This window comes from Semicossyphus pulcher, unplaced genomic scaffold (assembly GCF_022749685.1).
Source record: "Semicossyphus pulcher isolate SPU_LCO1_2020_fin unplaced genomic scaffold, fSemPul1.0.p SCAF_22, whole genome shotgun sequence".
Taxonomy (NCBI): Eukaryota; Metazoa; Chordata; class Actinopteri; order Labriformes; family Labridae; genus Semicossyphus; species Semicossyphus pulcher.
Genome location: NW_027211696.1, coordinates 446,353 through 473,466, shown reverse-complemented (window position 1 = coordinate 473,466; position 27,114 = coordinate 446,353).

Genomic DNA, 27,114 nt, shown 5'->3' with positions numbered 1-27,114 from the left:
CTGACAAGTACATTGTGATGTCATGGTCGAGAATGTTGGAGTTCATTTGATGCATGCTGTAGGGACTACTAATGATAAGTACGTTGTGATGTCATGCTCTGGAATGTTGAGATAGTTTAATACATGCTGTAGTGACTCCTAATGATATCTCTTTGTGATGTCATGGTCTAGAATGCTGGAATACATCTGATGCACACTGAAGAGATTTTTGATGACAAGTACTTTGTGATGTCATGCTCTAGAATGTTGGGACACGTGATGCATGCTGTAGTGACTACGCATGATATCACTTTGTGACCAGTACTTTGTGATGTCATGGTCTAGAATGCTGAGGTACATTTGATGCATGCTGTAGTGACTCCTAATGATATCTCTTTGTGACCAGTACTTTGTGATGTCATGGTCTAGAATGCTGAGGTACATTTGATGCATGCTGGAGTGACTCCTAATGATATCTCTTTGTGACCAGTACTTTGTGATGTCATGGTCTAGAATGCTGAGGTACATTTGATGCATGCTGTAGTGACTACTAATGACAAGTAACTTGTGATGTCATTGTCTTTAATGTTGGGATCTGTTTGATGCATGTTGTAGGGACTACTAAAGACAAGTACTTTGTGAGATCATGGTCTAGAACGTTGGAGTCCTTTGATGCATGCTGTCGTGACTCCTAATGATATCTCTTTGTGATGTCATGGTCTAGAATGTTGGATTACCTTTGATGCATGCTGTTGGGACTACTACTGACAAGTACTTTGTGAGGTCATGGTCTAGAATGTTGGAGTAAATTTGATGCATGCTGTAGGGACTACTCATCACAAGTACTTTGTGATGTCATGCTCTGGAATGTTGGGGTACATGTTGTGTAAGATATAGGGACTACTAATGACAAGTATTTTCCGAGGACATCGTCTAGAATGTTGGAGTACCTTTGATGCATGCAGTAGGGACTACTAATGACCAGTACTTTGTGAGGTCATGGTCTACAATGCTGGAGTACCTTTGATGCATGATGTAGGGACTACTAATGACCAGTACTTTGTGAGATCATGGTCTAGAAAGTTGGAGTCTTTTGATGCATGCTGTAGTGTCTCCTAATGATATCTCTTTGTGATGTCATGGTCTAGAATTTTGGAGTACCTTTGATGCATGATGTTGGGGCTACTAATGACAAGTACTTTGTGATGTCATGCTCTTGAATGTTGGGATACATTCGTTGCAAGCTGCAGTGCCTCCTAATGATGTCACTTTGTGATGTCATGGTCTAGAATGTTGGGATACATTTGGTGCAAGCTGTAGGGACTACTACTGACAAGTACTTTGTGAGGTCATGGTCTAGAATGTTGGAGTACCTTTGATGCATGCTGTAGGGACTACTCATCACACGTACTTTGTGATGTCATAATCTAGAATGTTGGAGTACCTTTGATACATGCTGTAGGGACTACTAAAGACAAGTACTTTGTGAGATCATGGTCTAGAAAGTTGGAGTCCTTTGATGCATGCTGTCGTGACTCCTAATGATATCTCTTTGTGATGTCATGGTCTATAATGTTGAGATACATCTGATGCATTCAGTAGAGACTTCCAATGACAAGTACTTTGTGATGTCATGCTCTAGAATGTTGGGATACATTCGATGCATGCTGCAGTGCCTCCTAATGATGTCACTTTGTGATGTCATGGCCTAGAATGTTGGGGTACATTTTGTGCATGCTGTAGGGACAACTAATGACAAGTACTTTGTGAGGTCATGGTCTAGAATGTTGGAGTACCTTTGATGCGTGATGTAGGGAGTACTCATGGTATTGCTTTGTGATGTCATGGTCTAGAATGTTGGGATACATTTGATGCATGCTGTAGAGACTATTAATTATTTTACTTTATGATGTCATGCTCTAGAATGTTGGGATACATCTGATGCATACTGTAGAGATTTCTAATGAGAAGTATTTTGTGATGTCATGCTCTAGAATGTTGGGATACATTCGTTGCATGCTGCAGTGCCTCCTAATGATGTCACTTTGTGATGTCATGCTCTGGAATGTTGGGATACATTTGGTGCATGCTGTAGGGACAAGGGACAACTAATGACAGGTACTTTGTGAGGTCATGGTCTAGAATGTTGGAGTACCTTTGATGCATGCTGTAATGACTCCTAATGATATCTCTTTGTGATGTCATGGTCTAGAATGTTGGAGTACCTTTGATGCATGATGTAGGGACTACTAATGACAAGTACTTTGTGATGTCATGCTCTAGAATGTTGGGATACATTTGATGCATGCTCCAGTGCCTCCTAATGATGTCACTTTGTGATGTTATGGTCTAGAATGTTGGGATACATTTGATGCATGTTGTAGGGACTACTACTGACAAGTACTTTGTGATGTCATGGTCTAGAGTGTTTGGGTACCTTTGATGCATGCTGTAGGGACTACTCATCACAAGTACTTTGTGATGTCATGGTCTAGAGTGTTTGGGTACCTTTGATGCATGCTGTAGGGACTACTAATGACAAGTACTTTGTGATGTCATGGTCTAGAATGTTGGAGTACCTTTGATACATGCTGTAGGGACTACTAATAACCAGTACTTTGTGAGTTCATGGTCTAGAATACTGGAGTCCTTTGATGCATGATGTAGGGACTACTAATGACCAGTACTTTGAGAGGTCATGGTCTAGAATGTTGGAGTACCTTTGATGCATGCTGAAGGAACTACTAATGACCAGTACTTTGTGAGGTCATGGCCTAGAATGTTGGAGTACCTTTGATGCATAATGTAGGGACTACTAATGACCAGTATTTAATGAGGTCATGGTCTATAATGTTGGAGTACATTTGGTGCAAGCTGTAGGGACTACTACTGACAAGTACTTTGTGATGTCATGGTCTAGAATGTTGGGATACATTTGATGCATGCTGTAGGGACTACGCATGATATCACTTTGTGATGTCATGCTCTGGAATGTTGGGATACATTTGGTGCATGCTGTAGGGACTACTAATGACAAGTACTTTGCGAGGTCATGGCCTAGAATGTTGGAGTACCTTTGATGCATGCTGTAGGGAATACTAATGACAAGTACTTTGTGAGATCATGGTCTAGAATGTTGGAGTACATTTGATGCATGCTGTAAGGACTACTAATGATGAGTACGTTGTGATGTTATGCTCTGGAATGTTGAGATAGTTTAATACATGCTGTAGTGACTCCTAATGATATCTCTTTGTGATGTCATGGTCTAGAATGTTGGGGTACCTTTGATGCATGATGTAGGGACTACTAATGACAAATACTTTGTAATGTCATGCTCTAGAATGTTGGGATACATTCGTTGCATGCTGCAGTGCCTCCTAATGATGTCACTTTGTGATGTCATGGTCTAGAATGTTGGGGTACATTTTGTGCATGCTGTAGGGACAACTAATGACAAGTACTTTGTGAGGTCATGGTCTAGAAAGTTGGAGTACCTTTGATGCGTGATGTAGGGAGTACTCATGGTATTGCTTTGTGATGTCATGGTCTAGAATGTTGGGTTACATTTGATGCATGCTGTAGAGACTATTAATTATTTTACTTTATGATGTCATGCTCTAGAATGTTGGGATACATCTGATGCATACTGTAGAGATTTCTAATGAGAAGTATTTAGTGATGTCATGGTCTAGAATGTTGGGATACATTCGTTGCATGCTGCAGTGCCTCCTAATGATGTCACTTTGTGATGTCATGGTCTAGAATGTTGGGATACATTTGATGCATGCTGTAGGGACTACTAATAACCAGTACTTTGTGATGTCATGGTCTAGAATGCTGGAGTCCTTTGATGCATGCAGTAGGGACTACTAATGAAAAGTACTTTGTGATGTCATGGTCTAGAATGTTGCAGTACCTTTGATACATGCTGTAGGGACTACTAATGACCAGTACTTTGTGATGTCATGGTCTAGAATGTTGAGGCACATTTGATGCATGCTGTAGGGACTACTAATGACAAGTACTTTGTGATGTCATGGTCTAGAATGTTGGAGTACCTTTGATACATGCTGTAGGGACTACTAATGACCAGTACTTTGTGATGTCATGGTCTAGAATGCTGGAGTCCTTTGACGCATGCTGTAGGGACTACTAATGACCAGTACTTTGTGAGGTCATGGTCTAGAATGTTGGAGTACCTTTGATGCATGATGTATGGTCTACTAATGACCAGTATTTAATGAGGTCATGGTCTAGAATGCTGCAGTCCTTTGATGCATGCTGTAGTGACTACTAATGACAAGTAACTTGTGATGTCATGGTCTAGAATGTTGGGATGTGTTTGATGCATGCTGTAGGGACTACTAATGATATTGCTTTGTGATGTCATGGTCTAGAATGTTGGGATACATTTGATGCATGCTGTATGGACTATTAATGATTTTACGTTGTGATGTCATGCACTGGAATGTTGAGATACATCTGATGCATACAGTAGAGACTTCTAATGACAAATACTTTGTGATGTCATGGTCTAGATTGTTGGGATACATTTGATGCATGCTGTAGGGACTACGCATGATATCACTTTGTGAGGTCATGGTCGAGAATATTGGAGTACCTTTGAAGCATGATGTAGGGAATAATAATGACAAGTATTTTGTGATGTCATGGTCTACAATGTTGGGATACATTTGATGCATGCTGTAGGGACTACGTATGATATCACTTTGTGATGTCATGCTCTGGAATGCTGGGATACATTTGATGCATGCTGTAGGGACTACTAATGATAAGTACGTTGTGATGTCATGCTCTGGAATGTTGAGATAGTTTAATACATGCTGTAGTGACTACTAATGATTTCATTATATGACGTAATGCTCTGGAATGTTGAGATAGTTTAATACATGCTGTAGTGATTCCTAATGTTATCTCTTTGTGATGTCATGGTCTAGAATGTTGGAGTACTTTTGATGCTTGATGTAGGGACTACTACTGACAAGTACATTGTGATGTCATGCTCTAGAATGTTGGGGTACATTTTGTGCAAGCTGTAGGGACTACTAATAAGTACTTTGTGAGGTCATGGTCTAGAATGTTGGAGTACCTTTGAAGCATGATGTAGGAATGATAATGACAAGTACTTTGTGAGGTCATGGTCTAGAATGTTGGAGTACATTTGATGCATGCTGTAGGGACTACTAATGATAAGTACGTTGTGATGTCATGCTCTGGAATGTTGAGATAGTTTAATACATGCTGTAGTGACTCCTAATGACAAATACTTTGTGAGATCATGGTCTAGAAAGTTGGAGTCCTTTGATGTATTCTATAGTGACTCCTTATGATATCTCTTTGTGATGTCATGGTCTAGAATGTTGGGGTACCTTTGATGCATGATGTAGGGACTACTAATGACAAATACTTTGTGATGTCATGCTCTAGAATGTTGGGATACATTCGTTGCATGCTGCAGTGCCTCCTAATGATGTCACTTTGTGATGTCATGGTCTAGAATGTTGGGATACATTGGATGCATGCTGCAGTGCCTCCTAATGATGTCACTTTGTGATGTCATGGTCTTGAATGTTGGAGTACCTTTGATACATACTGTAGGGACTACTAATGACCAGTACTTTGTGAGGTCATGGTCTAGAATGCTGGAGTCCTTTGATGCATGATGTGGGGACTACTAATGACAAGTACTTTGTGATGTCATGGGCTTGAATGTTGGAGTACCTCTGATACATGCTGTAGGGACTACTAATAACCGGTACTTTGTGAGGTCATGGTCAAGAATGCTGGAGTCCTTTGATGCATGCTGAAGGGACTACTAATGACAAGTACTTTGTGAGGTAATGGTCTAGAATGTTGGAGTACATTTGATGCATGCTGTAGGGACTACTAATGATAAGTACGTTGTGATGTCATGCTCTGGAATGTTGAGATAGTTTAATACATTCTGTAGTGACTACTAATGATTTCATTATATAATGTAATGCTCTGGAATGTGGGGATACATCTGATGCATACTTTAGAGATTTCTAATGACAAGTACTTTGTGATGTCATGGTCTCGAATGTTGGGACACATTTGATGCATGCTGTAGTGACTCCTAATGATATCTCTTTGTGATGTCATGGTCTAGAATGTTGGAGTACCTTTGATGCGTGCTGTAGGGAGTACTTATGGTATTGCTTTGTGATGTCATGGTCTAGAATGTTGGGATACATTTGATGCATGCTGTAGTGACTACGCATGATATCACTTTGTGAGGTCATGCTCTGGAATGTTGGGGTACATTTGGTGCATGCTGTAGGGACTACTAATGATCAGTACATTGTGAAGTCATGCTCTGGAATGTTGAGATAGTTTAATACATGCGTTAGTGACTCCTAATGTTATCTCTTTGTGATGTCATGGTCTAGAATGTTGGAGTACTTTTGATGCATGATGTAGGGACTACTACTGACAAGTATTTTGTGATGTCATGCTCTAGAATGTTGGGGTACATTTTGTGCAAGCTGTAGGGACTACTAATAACAAGTACTTTGTGAGGTCATGGTCTAGAATGTTGGAGTACCTTTGAAGCATGATGTAGGGAATAATAATGACAAGTACTTTGTGATGTCATGCACTGGAATGTTGAGATACATCTGATGCATACAGTAGAGACTTCTAATGACAAGTACTTTGTGATGTCATGGTCTAGAATGTTGGGATACATTCGATGCATGCTGCAGTGCCTCCTAATGTCACTTTGTGATGTCATGGTCTTGAATGTTGGAGTACCTTTGATACATGCTGTAGGGACTACTAATGACCAGTACTTTGTGAGGTCATGGTCTAGAACGCTGGAGTCCTTTCATGCATGATGTGGGGACTACTAATGAGAAGTACTTTGTGATGTCATGCTCTGGAATGTTGAGATAGTTTAATACATGCTGTATTGACTCCTAATGATATCTCTTTGTGATGTCATGGTCTAGAATGTTGGAGTACCTTTCATGCATGATGTAGGGACTACTACTGACAAGTACATTTTGATGTCATGCTCTAGAATGTTGGGATACATTCGATGCATGCTCCAGTGCCTCCTAATGATGTCACTTTGTGATGTTATGGTCTAGAATGTTGGGATACATTTGATGCATGCTGTAGGGACTACTACTGACAAGTATATTGTGATGTCATGCCTTAGAATGTTGGGATACATTCGATGCATGCTGCAGTGCCTCCTAATGATGTCACTTTGTGATGTCATGGTCTAGAATGTTGGGATATATTTGATGCATGCTGTAGGGACTACCCATGATATCACTTTGTGAGGTCATGGTCTAGAATGTTGGAGTACCTTTGATGCATACTGTAGGGACTACTTATGGTATTGATTTGTGATGTCATGGTCTAGAATGTTGGGATACATTTGATGCATGCTGTAGAGACTATTAATTATTTTACTTTATGATGTCATGCTCTAGAATGTTGGGATACATCTGATGCATACTGTAGAGATTTCTAATGAGAAGTACTTAGTGATGTCATGGTCTAGAATGTTGGGATACATTCGTTGCATGCTGCAGTGCCTCCTAATGATGTCACTTTGTGATGCCATGGTCTAGAATGTTGGGATACATTTGATGCATGCTGTAGGGACAACTAATGACAAGTACTTTGTGATGTCATGGTCTAGAATGTTGGAGTACCTTTGATACATGCTGTAGGGACTACTAATAACCGGTACTTTGTGAGGTCATGGTCAAGAATGCTGGAGTCCTTTCATGCATGCTGAAGGGACTACTAATGACAAGTACTTTGTGATGTCATGGTCTAGAATGTTGGAGTACCTTTGATACATGCTGTAGGGACTACTAATAACCGGTACTTTGTGATGTCATGGTCTAGAATGCTGGAGTCCTTTGATGCATGCAGTAGGGACTACTAATGACAAGTACTTTGTGATGTCATGGTCTAGAATGTTGGAGTACCTTTGATACATGCTGTAGGGACTACTAATGACCAGTACTTTGTGATGTCATGGTCTAGAATGCTGGAGTCCTTTGATGCATGCTGTAGGGACTACTAATGACCAGTACTTTGTGAGGTCATGGCCTAGAATGTTGGGATACATTTGATGCATGCTGTAGGGACTACTAATGATAAGTACATTGTGATGTAATGGTCTAGAATGTTGGAGTACATTTGATGCATGCTGTAGGGACTACTAATGATAAGTACGTTGTGATGTCATGCACTGGAATGTTGAGATAATTTAATGCATGCTGTATTGACTCCTAATGATATCTCTTTGTGATGTCATGGTCTAGAATGTTGGAGTACCTTTGATGCATGATGTAGGGACTACTACTGACAAGTACATTTTGATGTCATGCTCTAGAATGTTGGGGTACATTTTGTGCATGCTGTAGGGACAACTATTGACAAGTACTTTGTGAGGTCATGGTCTAGAATGTTGGAGTACCTTTGATGCATACTGTAGGGACTACTTATGGTATTGCTTTGTGATGTCGTGGTTTAGAATGTTGGGATACATTTGATGCATGCTGTAGAGACTATTAATTATTTTACTTTATGATGTCATGCTCTAGAATGTTGGGATACATCTGATGCATACTGTAGAGATTTCTAATGAGAAGTACTTAGTGATGTCATGGTTTAGAATGTTGGGATACATTCGTTGCATGCTGCAGTGCCTCCTAATGATGTCACTTTGTGATGTCATGGTCTAGAATGTTGGGATACATTTGATGCATGCTGTAGGGACAACTAATGACAAGTACTTTGTGATGTCATGGTCTAGAATGTTGGAGTACCTTTGATACATGCTGTAGGGACTACTAATAACCGGTACTTTGTGAGGTCATGGTCAAGAATGCTGGAGTCCTTTGATGCATGCTGAAGGGACTACTAATGACAAGTACTTTTTGATGTCATGGTCTAGAATGTTGGCGTCCTTTGATGCATGCAGTAGGGACTACTAATGACAAGTACTTTGTGATGTCATGGTCTAGAATGTTGGAGTACCTTTGATACATGCTGTAGGGACTACTAATGACCAGTACTTTGTGATGTCATGGTCTAGAATGCTGGAGTCCTTTGATGCATGCTGTAGGGACTACTAATGACAAGTACTTTGTCATGTCATGGTCTAGAATGTTGGAGTACCTTTGATACATACTGTAGGGACTACTAATGACTAGGGACTACGCATGTTATCACTTTGTGATGTCATGCTCTGGAATGTTGGGATACATTTGGTGCATGCTATGAGGACTTCCAATGACAAGTACTTTGTGAGGTCATGGTCTAGAATGTTGGAGTACCTTTGATGCATGCTGAAGGGACCATTAATTATTTTACTTTGTGATGTCATGGTCTAGAATGTTGGAGTACATTTGATGCATGCTGTAGGGACTACTAATGATAAGTACGTTGTGATGTCATGCTCTGGAATGTTGAGATAGTTTAATACATGCTGTAGTGACTCCTAATGATATCTCTTTGTGATGTCATGGTCTGAAATGCTGGAATACATCTGATGCATACTGTAGAGATTTCTAATGACAAGTACTTTGTGATGTCAAGCTCTAGAATGTTGGGGTACCTTTGATGCATGCTGTAGGGACTACTAATGACAAGTACTTTGTAATGTCATGGTCTAGAATGTTGGAGTACCTTTGATACATGCTGTAGGGACTACTAATGACAAGTACTTTATGATGTAATGCTCTAGAATGTTGGGATACATTCGATGCATGCTGGAGTTCCTCCTAATGATGTCACTTTGTGATGTCATGCTCTAGAAAGTTGGGATACATTTGATGCATGCTGTAGGGACTACTACTGACAAGTACTTTGTGATGTCATGCTCTAGAATGTTGGGGTACATTTTGTGCAAGCTGTAGGGACTACTAATGACAAGTACTTTGTGAGGTCATGGTCTAGAATGTGGGAGTACCTTTGGAGCATGATGTAGGGACTACGTATGATATCACTTTGTGATGTCATGCTCTGGAATGCTGGGATACATTTGATGCATGCTGTCGGGACTACTAATGATAAGTACGTTGTGATGTCATGCTCTGGAATGTTGAGATAGTTTAATACATGCTGTAGTGACTACTAATGATTTCATTATATGATGTAATGCTTTGGAATGTTGAGATAGTTTAATACATGCTGTAGTGACTCCTAATGTTATCTCTTTGTGATGTCATGGTCTAGAATGTTGGAGTACTTTTGATGCTTGATGTAGGGACTACTACTGACAAGTACATTGTGATGTCATGCTCTAGAATGTTGGGGTACATTTTGTGCAAGCTGTAGGGACTACTAATAAGTACTTTGTGAGGTCATGGTCTAGAATGTTGGAGTACCTTTGAAGCATGATGTAGGGACTACTAATGATAAGTACGTTGTGATGTCATGCTCTGGAATGTTGAGATAGTTTAATACATGCTGTAGTGACTCCTAATGACAAATACTTTGTGAGATCATGGTCTAGAAAGTTGGAGTCCTTTGATGTATTCTATAGTGACTCCTTATGATATCTCTTTGTGATGTCATGGTCTAGAATGTTGGGGTACCTTTGATGCATGATGTAGGGACTACTAATGACAAATACTTTGTGATGTCATGCTCTAGAATGTTGGGATACATTCGTTGCATGCTGCAGTGCCTCCTAATGATGTCACTTTGTGATGTCATGGTCTAGAATGTTGGGATACATTGGATGCATGCTGCAGTGTCTCCTAATGATGTCACTTTGTGATGTCATGGTCTTGAATGTTGGAGTACCTTTGATACATGCTGTAGGGACTACTAATGACCAGTACTTTGTGAGGTCATGGTCTAGAATGCTGGAGTCCTTTGATGCATGATGTGGGGACTACTAATGACAAGTACTTTGTGATGTCATGGGCTTGAATGTTGGAGTACCTCTGATACATGCTGTAGGGACTACTAATGACCAGTACTTTGCGAGGTCATGGCCTAAAATGTTGGAGTACCTTTGATGCACGCTGTAGGGACTACTAATGACAAGAACTTTGTGAGGTAATGGTCTAGAATGTTGGAGTACATTTGATGCATGCTGTAGGGACTACTAATGATAAGTACGTTGTGATGTCATGCTCTGGACTGTTGAGATAGTTTAATACATACTGTAGTGACTACTAATGATTTCATTATATAATGTAATGCTCTGGAATGTGGGGATACATCTGATGCATACTTTAGAGATTTCTAATGACAAGTACTTTGTGATGTCATGGGCTTGAATGTTGGAGTACCTCTGATACATGCTGTAGGGACTACTAATGACCAGTACTTTGCGAGGTCATGGCCTAAAATGTTGGGATACATTTGATGCATGCTGTAGGGACTACGCATGATATCACTTTGTGATGTCATGCCCTGGAATGTTGGGGTACATTTGGTGCATGCGCTAGGGACTACTAATGATCAGTACGTTGTGATGTCATGCTCTGGAATGTTGAGATAGTTTAATACATGCGTTAGTGACTCCTAATGTTATCTCTTTGTGATGTCATGGTCTAGAATGTTGGAGTACTTTTGATGCATGATGTAGGGACTACTACTAACAAGTACTTTGTGATGTCATGCTCTAGAATGTTGGGGTACATTTTGTGCAAGCTGTAGGGACTACTAATAACAAGTACTTTGTGAGGTCATGGTCTAGAATGCTGGAGTCCTTTGATGCATGCTGTAGGCACTACTAATGACAAGTACTTTGTGATGTCATGGTCTAGAATGTTGTAGTACCTTTGATACATGCTGTAGGGACTACTAATGACCAGTACTTTGTGAGGTCAAGGTCTAGAATGCTGGAGTCCTTTGATGCATGCTGTAGGGACTACTAATGACAAGTACATTGTGATGTCATGCCTTAGAATGTTGGGATACATTCGATGCATGCTGCAGTGCCTCCTACTGATGTCACTTTGTGATGTCATGGTCTAGGATGTTGGGATACATTTGATGCATGCTGTAGGGACTACACATGATATCACTTTGTGATGTCATGCTCTGGAATGTTGGGGTACATTTGGTGCATGCTGTAGGGACTACTCATCACAAGTACTTTGTGATGTCATGCACTGGCATGTTGAGGTACATTTGATGCATGCTGTAGTGACTATTAATGACAAGTAACTTGTGATGTCATGGTCTAGAATGTTGGGGTACATTTGATTCATGCTGTAGTGACTACTAGTTACATAATTTCAAGATGTCATGGTCTAGAATGTTATGATACAATTAATGCATGTGGTAGTGACTACTAGTTACATCATTTCAAGGTGTCATGGTCTAGAATGTTGGGGTACATTTAGTGCCTGCTGTAGTGACTACTAATTACATCATTTCAAGATGTCATGGTCTAGAATTTTGGAAAACCTTTGATGCATGCTGTACTGACTATTTTATGATGTAATGCTCCGGAATGTTGGGATACATCTGATGCATACTGTAGAGACTTCTAATGACAAGTACTTTGTGATGTCATGCTCTAGAATGTTGGGATACTTTTGAAGCATGCTGTAGGGATTATTAATAATATTACTTTGTGAGGTCATGCTCTGGAATGTTGGGACAAATTTGATGCATGCTGTAGTGACTATTAATGACAAGTAACTTGTGATGTCATGGTCTAGAATGTTGGGGTACATTTGATTCATGCTGTAGTGACTACTAGTTACATAATTTCAAGATGTCATGGTCTAGAATGTTGTGATACAATTAATGCATGTGGTAGTGACTACTAGTTACATAATTTCAAGGTGTCATGGTCTAGAATGTTGGGGTACATTTAGTGCATGCTGTAGTGACTACTAATTACATCATTTCAAGATGTCATGGTCTAGAATTTTGGAAAACCGTTGATGCATGCTGTACTGACTACTAATGATATAATTTTATGATGTAATGCTCCGGAATGTTGGGATACATCTGATGCATACTGTAGGGATTATTAATAATATTACTTTGTGAGGTCATGCTCTGGAATGTTGGGACAAATTTGATGGATGCTGTAGTGACTACGCATGATATCACTTTGTGATGTCATGCTCTGAAATGTTGGGGTACATTTGGTGCATGCTGTAGGGACTAGTTATGATATTGCTTTGTGATATCATGGTCTAGAATGTTGAGGTACATTTGATGCATGCTGTAGAGACTATTAATTATTTTACTTTGTGATGTCATGCTCTAGAATGTTGGGGTACATTTGGTGCATGCCGTGGGGACTACTCATCACATGTACTTTGTGATGTCATGCTCTAGAATGTTGGGGTACCTATGATGCATGCTGTAGGGACTACTAATGACAAGTACTTTGTGATGTGATGGTCTAGAATGTTGGAGTACCTTTGATACATGCTGTAGGAACTACTAATGACCAGTACTTTGTGAGGTCATGGTCTAGAATGCTGGAGTCCTGTGATGCATGCTGTAGGGACTACTAATGACAAGTACTTTGTGATATCATGGTCTAGAATGTTGGAGTACTTTTGATTCATGCTGTAGGGACTACTAATGACCAGTACTTTGTGATGTCATGGTCTAGAATGTTGGGATACATTCGATGCATGCTGTAGGGACTACTCATCACAAGTACTTCCTGATGTCATGCTCTAGAATGTTGGAATACATTTGATGCATGCTGTAGGGACTACGCATGATATCACATTGTGATGTCATGCTCTGGAATGTTGGGATACATTTGGTGAATGCTGTAGGGACTACTAATGACAAGTACGTTGTGAGGTCATGGTCTAGAATGTTGGAGTCCCTTTGATGCATGCTGTAGGGACTACTAATGATATCTCTTCGTGATGTCATGGTCTAGAATGTTGGAGTACCTTTGATGCATGATGTAGGGACTACTAATGATCTCAGTTTGTGACGTCATGGTCTAGAATGTTGGGATACATTTGATGCATGCTGTAAGGACTACTAATGACAAGTACTTTGTGATGTCATGCCCTAGAATGTTGGGATACATTTGGTGCAAGCTGTAGGGACTACTAAAGACAAGTACTTTGTGAGGTCATGGTCTAGAATGTTGGAGTACCTTTGAAGCATGATGTAGGGAATAATAATGACAAGTACTTTGTGATGTCATGGTCTAGAATGTTGGGATACATTTGATGCATGCTGTAGTGACTACGGAAGATATCACTTTGTGATGTCATGCTCTAGAATCTTGGAGTACCTTTGATGCATGCTGTAGGGACTACTCATCACAAGTACTTTGTGATGTCATGCTCTAGAATGTTGGGGTACCTTTGATGCATGCTGTAGGGACTACTAATGACAAGTACTTTGTGAGATCATGGTCTAGAAAATTGGAATCCTTTGATGCATGCTGTAGTGACTCCTAATGATAACTCTTTGTGATGTCTTGGTCTAGAATCTTGGAGTACCTTTGATGCATGATGTAGGGACTACTAATGACAAGTACTTTGTCATGTCATGCTCTAGAATGTTGGGATACATTCGATGCATGCTGCAGTGCCTCCTAATGATGTCACTTTGTGATGTCATGGTTTAGAATGTTGGGATATATTTGATGCATGCTGTACGGACTACTACTGACAAGTACATTGTGATGTCATGCTCTAGAATGTTGGGGTACATTTTGTGCAAGCTGTAGGGACTACAAATGACAAGTACTTTGTGAGGTCATGGTCTAGAATGTTGGAGTACCTTTGAAAAATGATGTAGGGACTACTAATGACCAGTACTTTGTGATGTCATGCTCTAGAATGTGGGGGTACATTTTGTGCAAGCTGTAGGGACTACTAATGACAAGTACTTTGTGAGGTCATGGTCTAGAATGTTGGAGTACCTTTGAAGCATGATGTAGGGAATAATAATGACCAGTACTTTGTGATGTCATGCTCTGGAATGTTGGGATACATTTGGTGCATGCTGTAGGGACAACTAATGACAAGTACTTTGCGATGTCATGGTCTAGAATGTTGGAATACTTTTAATGCATGCTGTAGGGACTACTTATGGTATTGCTTTGTGATGTCATGCTCTAGAATGTTGGGATACATCTGATGCATACTGTAGAGATTTCTAATGACAAGTACTTTGTGATGTCATGGTCTAGAATGTTGGGAGACATTGGATGCATGCTATAGGGACTCCTAATGATATCTCATTGTGATGTCATGGTCTAGAATGTTTGAGTACCTTTGATGCATGATGTAGGGACTACTAATGACAAGCACTTTGTGATGTCATGCTCTAGAATGTTGGGATACATTCGATGCATGCTGCAGTGCCTCCTACTGATGTCACTTTGTGATGTCATGGTCTAGGATGTTGGGATACATTTGATGCATGCTGTAGGGACTACACATGATATCACTTTGTGATGTCATGCTCTGGAATGTTGGGGTACATTTGGTGCATGCTGTAGGGACTACTCATCACAAGTACTTTGTGATGTCATGCTCTGGCATGTTGAGGTACATTTGATGCATGCTGTAGTGACTATTAATGACAAGTAACTTGTGATGTCATGGTCTAGAATGTTGGGGTACATTTGATTCATGCTGTAGTGACTACTAGTTACATAATTTCAAGATGTCATGGTCTAGAATGTTATGATACAATTAATGCATGTGGTAGTGACTACTAGTTACATCATTTCAAGGTGTCATGGTCTAGAATGTTGGGGTACATTTAGTGCATGCTGTAGTGACTACTAATTACATCATTTCAAGATGTCATGGTCTAGAATTTTGGAAAACCTTTGATGCATGCTGTACTGACTATTTTATGATGTAATGCTCCGGAATGTTGGGATACATCTGATGCATACTGTAGAGACTTCTAATGACAAGTACTTTGTGATGTCATGCTCTAGAATGTTGGGATACTTTTGAAGCATGCTGTAGGGATTATTAATAATATTACTTTGTGAGGTCATGCTCTGGAATGTTGGGACAAATTTGATGCATGCTGTAGTGACTACGCATGATATCACTTTGTGATGTCATGCTCTGAAATGTTGGGGTACATTTGGTGCATGCTGTAGGGACTAGTTATGATATTGCTTTGTGATGTCATGGTCTAGAATGTTGAGGTACATTTGATGCATGCTGTAGAGACTATTAATTATTTTACTTTGTGATGTCATGCTCTAGAATGTTGGGGTACATTTGGTGCATGCCGTGGGGACTACTCATCACATGTACTTTGTGATGTCATGCTCTAGAATGTTGGGGTACCTATGATGCATGCTGTAGGGACTACTAATGACAAGTACTTTGTGATGTGATGGTCTAGAATGTTGGAGTACCTTTGATACATGCTGTAGGAACTACTAATGACCAGTACTTTGTGAGGTCATGGTCTAGAATGCTGGAGTCCTGTGATGCATGCTGTAGGGACTACTAATGACAAGTACTTTGTGATGTCATGGTCTAGAATGTTGGAGTACTTTTGATACATGCTGTAGGGACTACTAATGACCAGTACTTTGTGATATCATGGTCTAGAATGTTGAGGTACATTTGATGCATGCTGTAGGGTTTATTAATGATATTACGTTGTGATGTCATGCTCTGGAATGTTGCGATATTTTGGATGCATGCTGTACTGATTACTAATGTTATCATTTTATGATGTAATGCTCTGGAATGTTGGGATACATCTGATGCATACAGTAGAGACTTCTAATGACAAGTACTTTGTGATGTCATGGTCCAGAATGTTGGGATACATTTGATGCATGCTGTCGTGACTACGCATGATATCACTTTGTGATGTCACGGTCTAGAATGTTGGGATACCTTTGATGCATGCTGTAGGGATTACTAATGATATTGCTTTGTGATGTCATGGTCGAGAATATTGGGATACATTTGATGCATGCTCTCGGGACTATTAATTATATTACGTTGTGATGTCATGCTCTGGAATGTTGAGATATTTTTGATGCATGCTGTACTGACTACTAATGATATAATTTTATGATGTAATGCTCTGGAATGTTGGGATACATCTGATGCATACTGTAGAGACTTCTAATGACAAGTACTTTGTGATGTCATGCTCTAGAATGTTGGGATACTTTTGAAGCATGCTGTAGGGATTATTAATAATATTACTTTGTGAGGTCATGCTCTGGAATGTTGGGACAAATTTGATGCATGCTGTAGTGACTACGCATGATATCATTTTGTGATGTCATGCTCTGGAATGTTGGGGTACATTTGGTGCATGCTGTAGGGACTAGTCATCACAAGTACTTTGTGATGTCATGATCTAGAATGTTGGAGTACCTTTGATACATGCTTTAGGGACGACTACTGACAAGTACATTGTGATGTCATGCTCTAGAATGTTGGGGTACATTTTGTGCAAGCTGTAGGGACTACTAGTGACAAGTACTTTGTTATGTCATGGCCTAGAATGTTGGTGTACCTTTGAAGCATGATGTAGGGAATAATAATGACAAGTACTTTGTGATGTCATGGTCTAGAATGTTGGGATACATTTGATGCATGATGTAGAGACTATTAATTATTTTACTTTGTGATGTCATGCTCTAGAATGTTGGGATACATCTGATGCATACTGTAGAGATTTCTAATGACAAGTACTTTGTGATGTTATGCTCTAGAACGTTGGGGTACCTTTGATGCATGCTGTAGGGACTACGAATGACAAGTACTTTGTGATGTCATAATCTAGAATGTTGGAGTACCTTTGATACATGCTGTAGGGACTACTAATGATATTGCTTTGTGATGTCATGGTCTAGAATGTTGGGATACATTTGATGCATGCTGTACTGATTACTAATGTTATCATTTTATAATGTAATTCTCTGGAATGTTGGGATACATCTGATGCATACAGTAGAGACTTCTAATGACAAGTACTTTGTGATGTCATGGTCTAGAATGTTGGGATACATTTGATGCATGCTGTAGTGACTCCTAATGATATCTCTTTGTGATGTCATGCCTTAGAATGTTGGGATACATTCAATGCATGCTGCAGTGCCTCCTAATGATGTCACTTTGTGATGTCATGTTCAAGAATGTTGGGATATATTTGATGCATGCTGTAGGGACTACTACTGACAAGTACATTGTGATGTCATGCTCTAGAATGTTGGGGTACATTTTGTGCAAGCTGTAGGGAATAATAATGATATCTCTTTGTGATGTCATGGTCTAGAATGTTGGAGTACCTTTGATGCATGATGTAGGGACTACTAATGATATGTCTTTGTGATGTCATGTTCTAGAATGTTGGGATATAAATGATGCATGCTGTAGGGACTACTACTGACAAGTACATTGTGATGTCATGCCTTAGAATGTTGGGATACATTCGATGCATGCTGCAGTGCCTCCTAATGATGTCACTTTGTGATGTCATGGTCTAGAATGTTGGAGTACCTTTGATGCATGATGTAGGGACTCCTAATGACAACTACTTTGTGATGTCATGCTCTAGAATGTTGGGATATATTCGATGCATGCTGCAGTGCCTCCTAATGATGTCACTTTGTGATGTCATGGTCTAGAATGTTGGAGTACCTTTGATACATGCTGTAGGGACTACTAATGATAAGTAAGTTGTTATGTCATGCTCTGGAATGTTGAGATAGTTTAATATATGCTGTAGTGACAACTAATGATTTCATTATATGATGTCATGCTCTAGAATGTTGGGGTACATTTTGTGCAAGCTGTCGGGACTACTAATGACAAGTACTTTGTGATGTCATGGTCTAGAATGTTGGGATACATTTGATGCATGCTGTAGTGACTACGCAAGATATCTCTTCGTGATGTCATGGTCTAGAATGTTGGAGTACCTTTGATGCATGATGTAGGGACTACTAATGATGTCACTTTGTGATGTCATTGTCTAGAATGTTGGGATACATTTGATGCATGCTGTAAGGACTACGAATGACAAGTACTTTGTGATGTCATAATCTAGAATGTTGGAGTACCTTTGATACATGCTGTAGGGACTACTAATGATATTGCATTGTGATGTCATGGTCTAGAATGTTGGGATACATTCGATACATGCTGCAGTGCCTCCTAATGATTTCACTTTGTGATGTCATGGTCTAGAATGTTGGGGTACATTTTGTGCAAGCTGTAGGGACTACTAATGACAAGTACTTTGTGATGTCATGGTCTAGAATGTTGGAGTACCTTTGAAGCATGAAGTAGGGAATAATAATGACAAGTACTTTGTGATGTCATGGTCTAGAATGTTGGGATACATTTGATGCATGATGTAGAGACTATTAATTATTTTACTTTGTGATGTCATGCTCTAGAATGTTGGGATACATCTGATGCATACTGTAGAGATTTCTAATGACAAGTACTTTGTGATGTCATGCTCTAGAACGTTGGGGTACCTTTGATGCATGCTGTAGGGACTACGAATGACAAGTACTTTGTGATGTCATAATCTAGAATGTTGGAGTACCTTTGATACATGCTGTAGGGACTACTAATGATATTGCTTTGTGATGTCATGGTCTAGAATGTTGGGATACATTTGATGCATGCTGTAGGGACTATTAATGATATCACGTTGTGATGTCATGGTCTAGAATGTTGGAGTACCTTTGAAGCATGGTGTAGGGACAACTAATGACAAGTACTTTGAGAGGTCATGGTCTAGAATGTTGGAATACTTTTGATGCAAGCTGTAGGGACTACTAATGACAAGTACTTTGTGAGATCATGGTCTAGAAAGTTGGAGTCCTTTGATGCATGCTGTAGTGACTACTAATGACAAGTACTTTATGAGATCATGATCTAGAAAGTTTGAGTCCTTTGATGCATGCTGTAGTGACTCCTAATGATATCTCTTTGTGATGTCATTTTCTAGAATGTTGGAGTACCTTTGATGCATGATGAAGGGAATAATAATGACAAGTACTTTGTGATGTCATGGTCTAGAATGTTGGAATACTTTTGATGCATGCTGTAGGGACTACTTATGGTATTGCTTTGTGATGTCATGGTCTAGAATGTTGGGATAGATTTGATGCATGATGTAGAGACTATTAATTATTTTACTTTGTGATGTCACGCTCTAGAATGTTGGGATACATCTGATGCATACTGTAGAGATTTCTAATGACAAGTACTTTGTGATGTCATGGTCTAGAATGTTGGGACACAATTGATGCATGCTATAGGGACTCCTAATGATATCTCATTGTGATGTCATGGTCTAGAATGTTGGGGTACATTTGGTGCATGCTGTAGGGACTACTCATCACAAGTACTTTGTGATGTCATGCTCTAGAATGTTGGGGTACCTTTGATGCATGCTGTAGTGACTCCTAATGATATCTCTTTGTGATGTCATGGTCTAGAATGTTGGGATACATCTGATGCATTCTGTAGAGATTTCTAATGACAAGTACTTTGTGATGTCATGGTCTAGAATGTTGGGACACATTTGATGCATGATGTAGAGACTATAAATTATTTTACTTTGTGATGTCATGCTCTGGAATGTTGGGGTACATTTGGTGCATGCTGTAGGGACTACTCATCACAATTACTTTGTGATGTCATGCTCTAGAACGTTGGGGTACCTTTGATGCATGCTGTAGGGACTACGAATGACAAGTACTTTGTGATGTCATGGTCTAGAATGTTGGAGTACCTTTGATACATGCTGTAGGGACTACTAATGATATTGCTTTGTGATGTCATGGTCTAGAATGTTGGGATACATTTGATGCATGCTGTAGGGACTATTAATGATAATACGTTGTGATGTCATGCTCTGGAATGTTGACATACATCTGATGCGTACAGTAGAGACTTCTAATGACAAGTACTTTGTGATGTCATGGTCTAGAATGTTGGAGTACCTTTAATGCATGATGTAGGGACTACTAATGACAACTATTTTGTGATGTCATGGTCTAGAATGTTGGGATACATTTGATGCATGCTGTAGGGACTACTACTGACAAGATTATTGTGATGTCATGCTCTAGAATGTTGGGGTACATTTTGTGCAAGCTGTAGGGACTTCTAATGACCAGTACTTTGTGAGGTCATGGTCTAGAATGCTGGAGTCCTTTGATGCATGCTGTAGGGACTACTAATGACAAGTACTTTGTGATGTCATGGTCCAGAATGTTGGAGTACCTTTGATACATGCTGTAGGGACTACTAATGACCAGTACTTTGTGATGTCATGGTCTAGAATGTTGGGGTACATTTGGTGCATGCTGTAGGGACTACTCATCACAAGAACTTTGTGATGTCATACTCCAGAATGTTGGGCTACCTTTGATGCATGCTGTAGGGACTACGAATGACAAGTACTTTGTGATGTCATGGTCTAGAATGTTGGAGTACCTTTGATACATGCTGTAGGGACTACTAATGACCAGTACTTTGTGAACTCATGGTCTAGAATACTGGAGTCCTTTGATGCATGCTGTAGGGACTACTAATGACAAGTACTTTGTGATGTCATGGTCTAGAATGTTGGAGTACCTTTGATACATGCTGTAGGGACTACTAATGACCAGTACTTTGTGATGTCATGGTCTAGAATGTTGGGATATGTTTGATGCATGCTGTAGGGACTACTAATGATATTACGTTGTGATGTCATGCTCTGGAATGTTGAGATACATCTGATGCATACAGTAGAGACTTCTAATGACAAGTACTTTGTGAGGTCATGGTCTAGAATGTTGGAGTACCTTTGATGCATGCTGTAAGGACTACTAATGACAAGTACTTTGTGAGGTCATGGTCTAGAATGTTGGAGTACATTTTATGCGTGCTGTGGGGACTACTAATGATTTCATTTTATAATGTAATGCTCTGGAATATTGGGGTACATCTGAAGCATATTGTAGGTACTTTTAATGACAAGTACTTTGTGATGTCATGCTCTAGAATGTTGGGGTACCTTTGATGCATGCTGTAGGGACTACGAATGACAAGTACTTTGTGATGTCATGGTCTAGAATGTTGGAGTACCTTTGATGCATGATGTAGGGACTACTAATGACAACTACTTTGTGATGTCATGGTCTAGAATGTTGGGATACATTTGATGCATGCTGTAGCGACTACTACTGACAAGATTATTGTGATGTCATGCTCTAGAATGTTGGGGTACATTTTGTGCAAGCTGTAGGGACTTCTAATGACAAGTACTTTGTGAGGTCATGGTCTAGAATGTTGGGATACATTCCATGCATGCTGCAGTGCCTCCTAATGATGTCACTTTGTGATGTCATGGTCTAGAATGTTGGGATATTTTTGATGCATGCTGTTGGGACTACTACTGACAAGTACATTGTGATGTCATGCTCTAGAATGTTGGGGTACATTTTGTGCAAGCTGTAGGGACTACTAATGACAAGGACTTTGTGATGTCATGGTCTAGAATTTTGGAGTACCTTTGAAGCATGATGTAGGAAATAATAATGACAAGTACTTTGTGATGTCATGGTCTAGAATGTTGGGGTACATTTGATGCATGATGTAGAGACTATTAATTATTTTACTTTGTGATGTCATGCTCTAGAATGTTGGGATACATCTGATGCATACTGTAGAGATTTCTAATGACAAGTAATTTGTGATGTCATGGTCTTGAATGTTGGGGCACATTTTGTGCATGCTGTAGGGGCTACGCATGATATCACGTTGTGATATCATGCTCTGGAATGTTGGGGTACTTTTGGTGCATGCTGTAGGGGCTACTCATCACAAGTACTTTGTGATGTCATGCTCTTGAATGTTGGGGTACCTTTGATGCATGCTGTAGGGACTACTAATGACAAGTACTTTGTGATGTCATGGTCAAGAATGTTGGAGTACCTTTGATACATGCTGTAGGGACTACTAATGACAAGTACTTTGTGAGGTCATGGTCTAGAATGCTGGAGTCCTTTGATGCATGCTGTAGGGACAACTAATGACAAGTACTTCGTGATGTCATGGTCTAGAATGTTGGGGCACATTTTGTGCATGCTGTAGGGACTACTAATGACAAGTACTTTGTGATGTCATGGTCTAGAATGTTGGAGTACATTTGATGCATGCTGTAGTGACTCCTAATGATATCTCTTTGTGATTTCATGGTCTAGAATGTTGGGATACATTTGATGCATGCTGTAGTGATTACGCATGATATCACTTTGTGATGTCCTGCTCTGGAATATTGGGGTACATTTGGTGCATGCTGTAGGGACTACTCATCACAAGTACTTTGTGATGTCATGCTCTAGAATGTTGCGGTACCTTTGAGGCATGCTGTAGGGACTACTAATGACAAGTACTTTGTGAGATCATGGTCTAGAAAGTTGGAGTCCTTTGATGCATGCTGTAGTGACTCCTAATGATATCTCTTTGTGATGTCATGGTCTAGAATGCTGGAGTACCTTTGATGCATGATGTAGGGACTACTAATGACAAGTACTTTGTGATGTCATGCTCTAGAATGTTGGGATACATTCGATGCATGCTGCAGTGCCTCCTAATGATGTCACTTTGTGATGTCATGGTCTAGAAGGTTGGGATACATTTTATGCATGCTTTAGGGACAACTACTGACAAGTATATGGTGATGTCATGCTCTAGAATGTTGGGATACATTTGGTGCATGCTGTAGGGACTACTAATGACAAGTACTTTGTGAAGTCATGGTCTAGAATGTTGGGATATATTTGATGCATGCTGTAGGGACTACTACTGACCAGTACATTGTGATGTCAAGCTCTAGAATGTTGGGGTACATTTTGTGCAAGCTGTAGGGACTACTTATGACAAGTACTTTGTGAGGTCATGGTCTAGAATGTTGGAGTACCTTTGAAGCATGATGTAGGGAATAATAATGAAAAGTACTTTGTGATGTCATGGTCTAGAATGTTGGGATACATTTGATGCATGCTGTAGGGACTATTAATGATATTACGTTTTGATGTCATGCTGTACTGATTACTAATGATATCATTTTATGATTTAATGCTCTGGAATGTTGGGGTGCCTTTGATGCATGATGTAGGGACTACTACTGACAAGTACTTTGTGATGTCATGCTCTAGAATGTTGGGGTACATTTTGTGCATGCTGTAGGGACAATTAATGACAAGTACTTTGTGATGTCATGCTCTAGAATGTTGGGATACATTCGATGCACGCTACAGTGCCTCCTAATGATGTCACTTTGTTATGTCATGATCTAGAATGTTGGGATACATTTGATGCATGCTGTAGGGACTACTACTGACAATTACTTTGTGATGTCATGCTCTAGAATGTTGGGGTACATTTTGTGCAAGCTGTAGGGACTACTACTGACCAGTACTTTGTGAGGTCATGGTCTAGAATATTGGAGTACCTTTGAAGCATGATGTAGGGAATAATAATGACAAGTACTTTGTGATGTCATGGTCTTGAATGTTGGGATACCTTTGATGCATGCTCTAGGGACTACTAATGACAAGTACTTTGTGATGTCATGGTCTAGAATGTTGGAGTACCTTTGATACATGCTGCAGGGACTACTAATGACCAGTACTTTGAGTGCATTTAGGAATGATGTAGGGAATAATAATGACAAGTACTTTGTGAGGTCATGCTCTAGAATGTTGGAGTACCTTTGATACATGCTGTAGGGACTACTAATGACCAGTACTTTTTGAGGTCATGGCCTAGAATGTTGGAGTGCCGTTGATGCATGATGTAGGGACTACGAATGACCAGTATTTAATGAGGTCATGGTCTAGAATGCTGGAGTCCTTTGATGCATGCTGTAGGGACTACTAATGACGAGTACTTTGTGATGTCATGGTCTAGAATGTTGGAGTACCTTTGATACATGCTGTAGGGACTGCTAATGACAAGTACTTTGCGAGGTCATGGCCTAGAATGTTGGACTACCTTTGATGCATGCTGTAGGGACTACTAATGACAAGCACTTTGTGAGGTCATGGTCTAGAATGTTGGAGTACCTTTGATGCGTGCTGTAGGGACTACTTATGGTATTGCTTTGTGATGTCATGGTCTAGAATGTTGGGATACATTTGATGCATGCTGTAGAGACTATTAATTATTTTACTTTATGTCATGCTCTAGAATGTTGGGATACATCTGATGCATACTGTAGAGATTTCTAATGACAAGTAATTTGTGATGTCATGGTCTAGAATGTTGGGACACATTTGATGCATGCTGTAGTGACTACGCATGATATCACTTTGTGATGTCATGCTCTGGAATGTTGGGATACATCTGGTGAATGCTGTAGGGACAACTAATGACAAGTACTTTGAGAGGTCATGGTCTAGAATGTTGGAATACTTTTGATGCATGCTGTAGGGACTACTTATGGTATTGCTTTGTGATGTCATGGTCTAGAATGTTGGGATACATTTGGTGCATGCTGTAGGGACTACTAATGATTTCATTTTCATGATGTAATGCTCTGGAATATTGGGATACATCTGAAGCATATTGTAGGTACTTTTAATGACAAGTACTTTGTGCTGTCATGGTCTAGAATGTTGGGATACTTTTGATGCATGCTGTAGGGACTACGCATGATATCACTTCGTGATGTCATGTTCTGTAATGTTGGGATACATTTGGTGCATGCTGTAGGGACTGCTAATGACAAGCACGTTGTGGTGTCACGGTCTAGAATGTTGGTATACCTTTAATGCATGTTGTAGTGACTACTAGTTTTATCATTTCAAGATGTCATGGTCTAGAATGTTGGGATACAGTTAATGCATGTGGTAGTGACTACTAGTTAAATCATTTCAAGGTGTCATGGTCTAGAATGTTGGAGTACCTTTGATGCATGCTGTAGGGACTACTAATGACAAGTACTTTGCGAGGTCATGCTCTGGAATGTTGAGATAGTTTAATACAGTCTGTAGTGACTACTAATGACAAGTAACTTGTGATGTCATGGTCTAGAATGTTGGGGTACATTTGATTCATACTGTAGTGACTACTAGTTACATCATTTCAAGATGTCATGGTCTAGAATGTTGGAGTACCTTTGATGCATGCTGTAGGGACTACTAATGACCAGTACTTTGTGAGGTCATGGTCTAGAATGTTGGAATACTTTTGATGCATGCTGTAGGGACTTCTTATGGTATTGCTTTGTGATGTCATGGTCTAGAATGTTGGGATACATTTGATGCATGATGTAGAGACTATTAATTATTTTACTTTGTGATGTCATGCTCTAGAATGTTGGGATACATCTGATGCATACTGTAGAGATTTCTAATGACAAGTACTTTATGATGTCATGGTCTAGAATGTTGGGACACATTTGATGCATGCTGTAGTGACTACGCATGATATCACTTTGTGATGTCATGCTCTGGAATGTTGGGGTACATTTGGTGCATGCTGTAGGGACTACTCATCACAAGTACTTCCTGATGTCATGCTCTAGAATGTTGGAGTACCTTTGATGCATGCTGTAGGGACTACGAATGACAAGTACTTTGTGATGTCATGGTCTAGAATGTTGGAGTACCTTTGATACATGCTTTAGGGACTACTAATGACCAGTACTTTGTGATGTCATGGTCTAGAAGGTTGAGGTACATTTGATGCATGCTGTAGTGACTACTAATGACAAGTAACTTGTGATGTCATGGTCTACAATGTTGGGATATGTTTGATGCATGCTGTAGGGACTACTAATGATATTGCTTTGTGATGTCATGGTCTAGAATGTTGGGATACATTTGATGCATGCTGTAGGGACTATTAATGATATTACGTTGTGATGTCATGGTCTGGAATGTTGAGATACATCTGATGCATACAGTAGAGACTTCTAATGACAAGTACTTTGTGATGTCATGGTCTAGAATGTTGGGGTACATTTGGTGCATGCTGTAGGGACTACTCATCACAAGTACTTTGTGATGTCATGCTCTAGAATGTTGGGGTACCTTTGATGCATGCTGTAGGGACTACTAATGACAAGTACTTTGTGAGATCATGGTCTAGAAAGTTGGAGTCCTTTGATGCATGCTGTAGTGACTCCTAATGATAT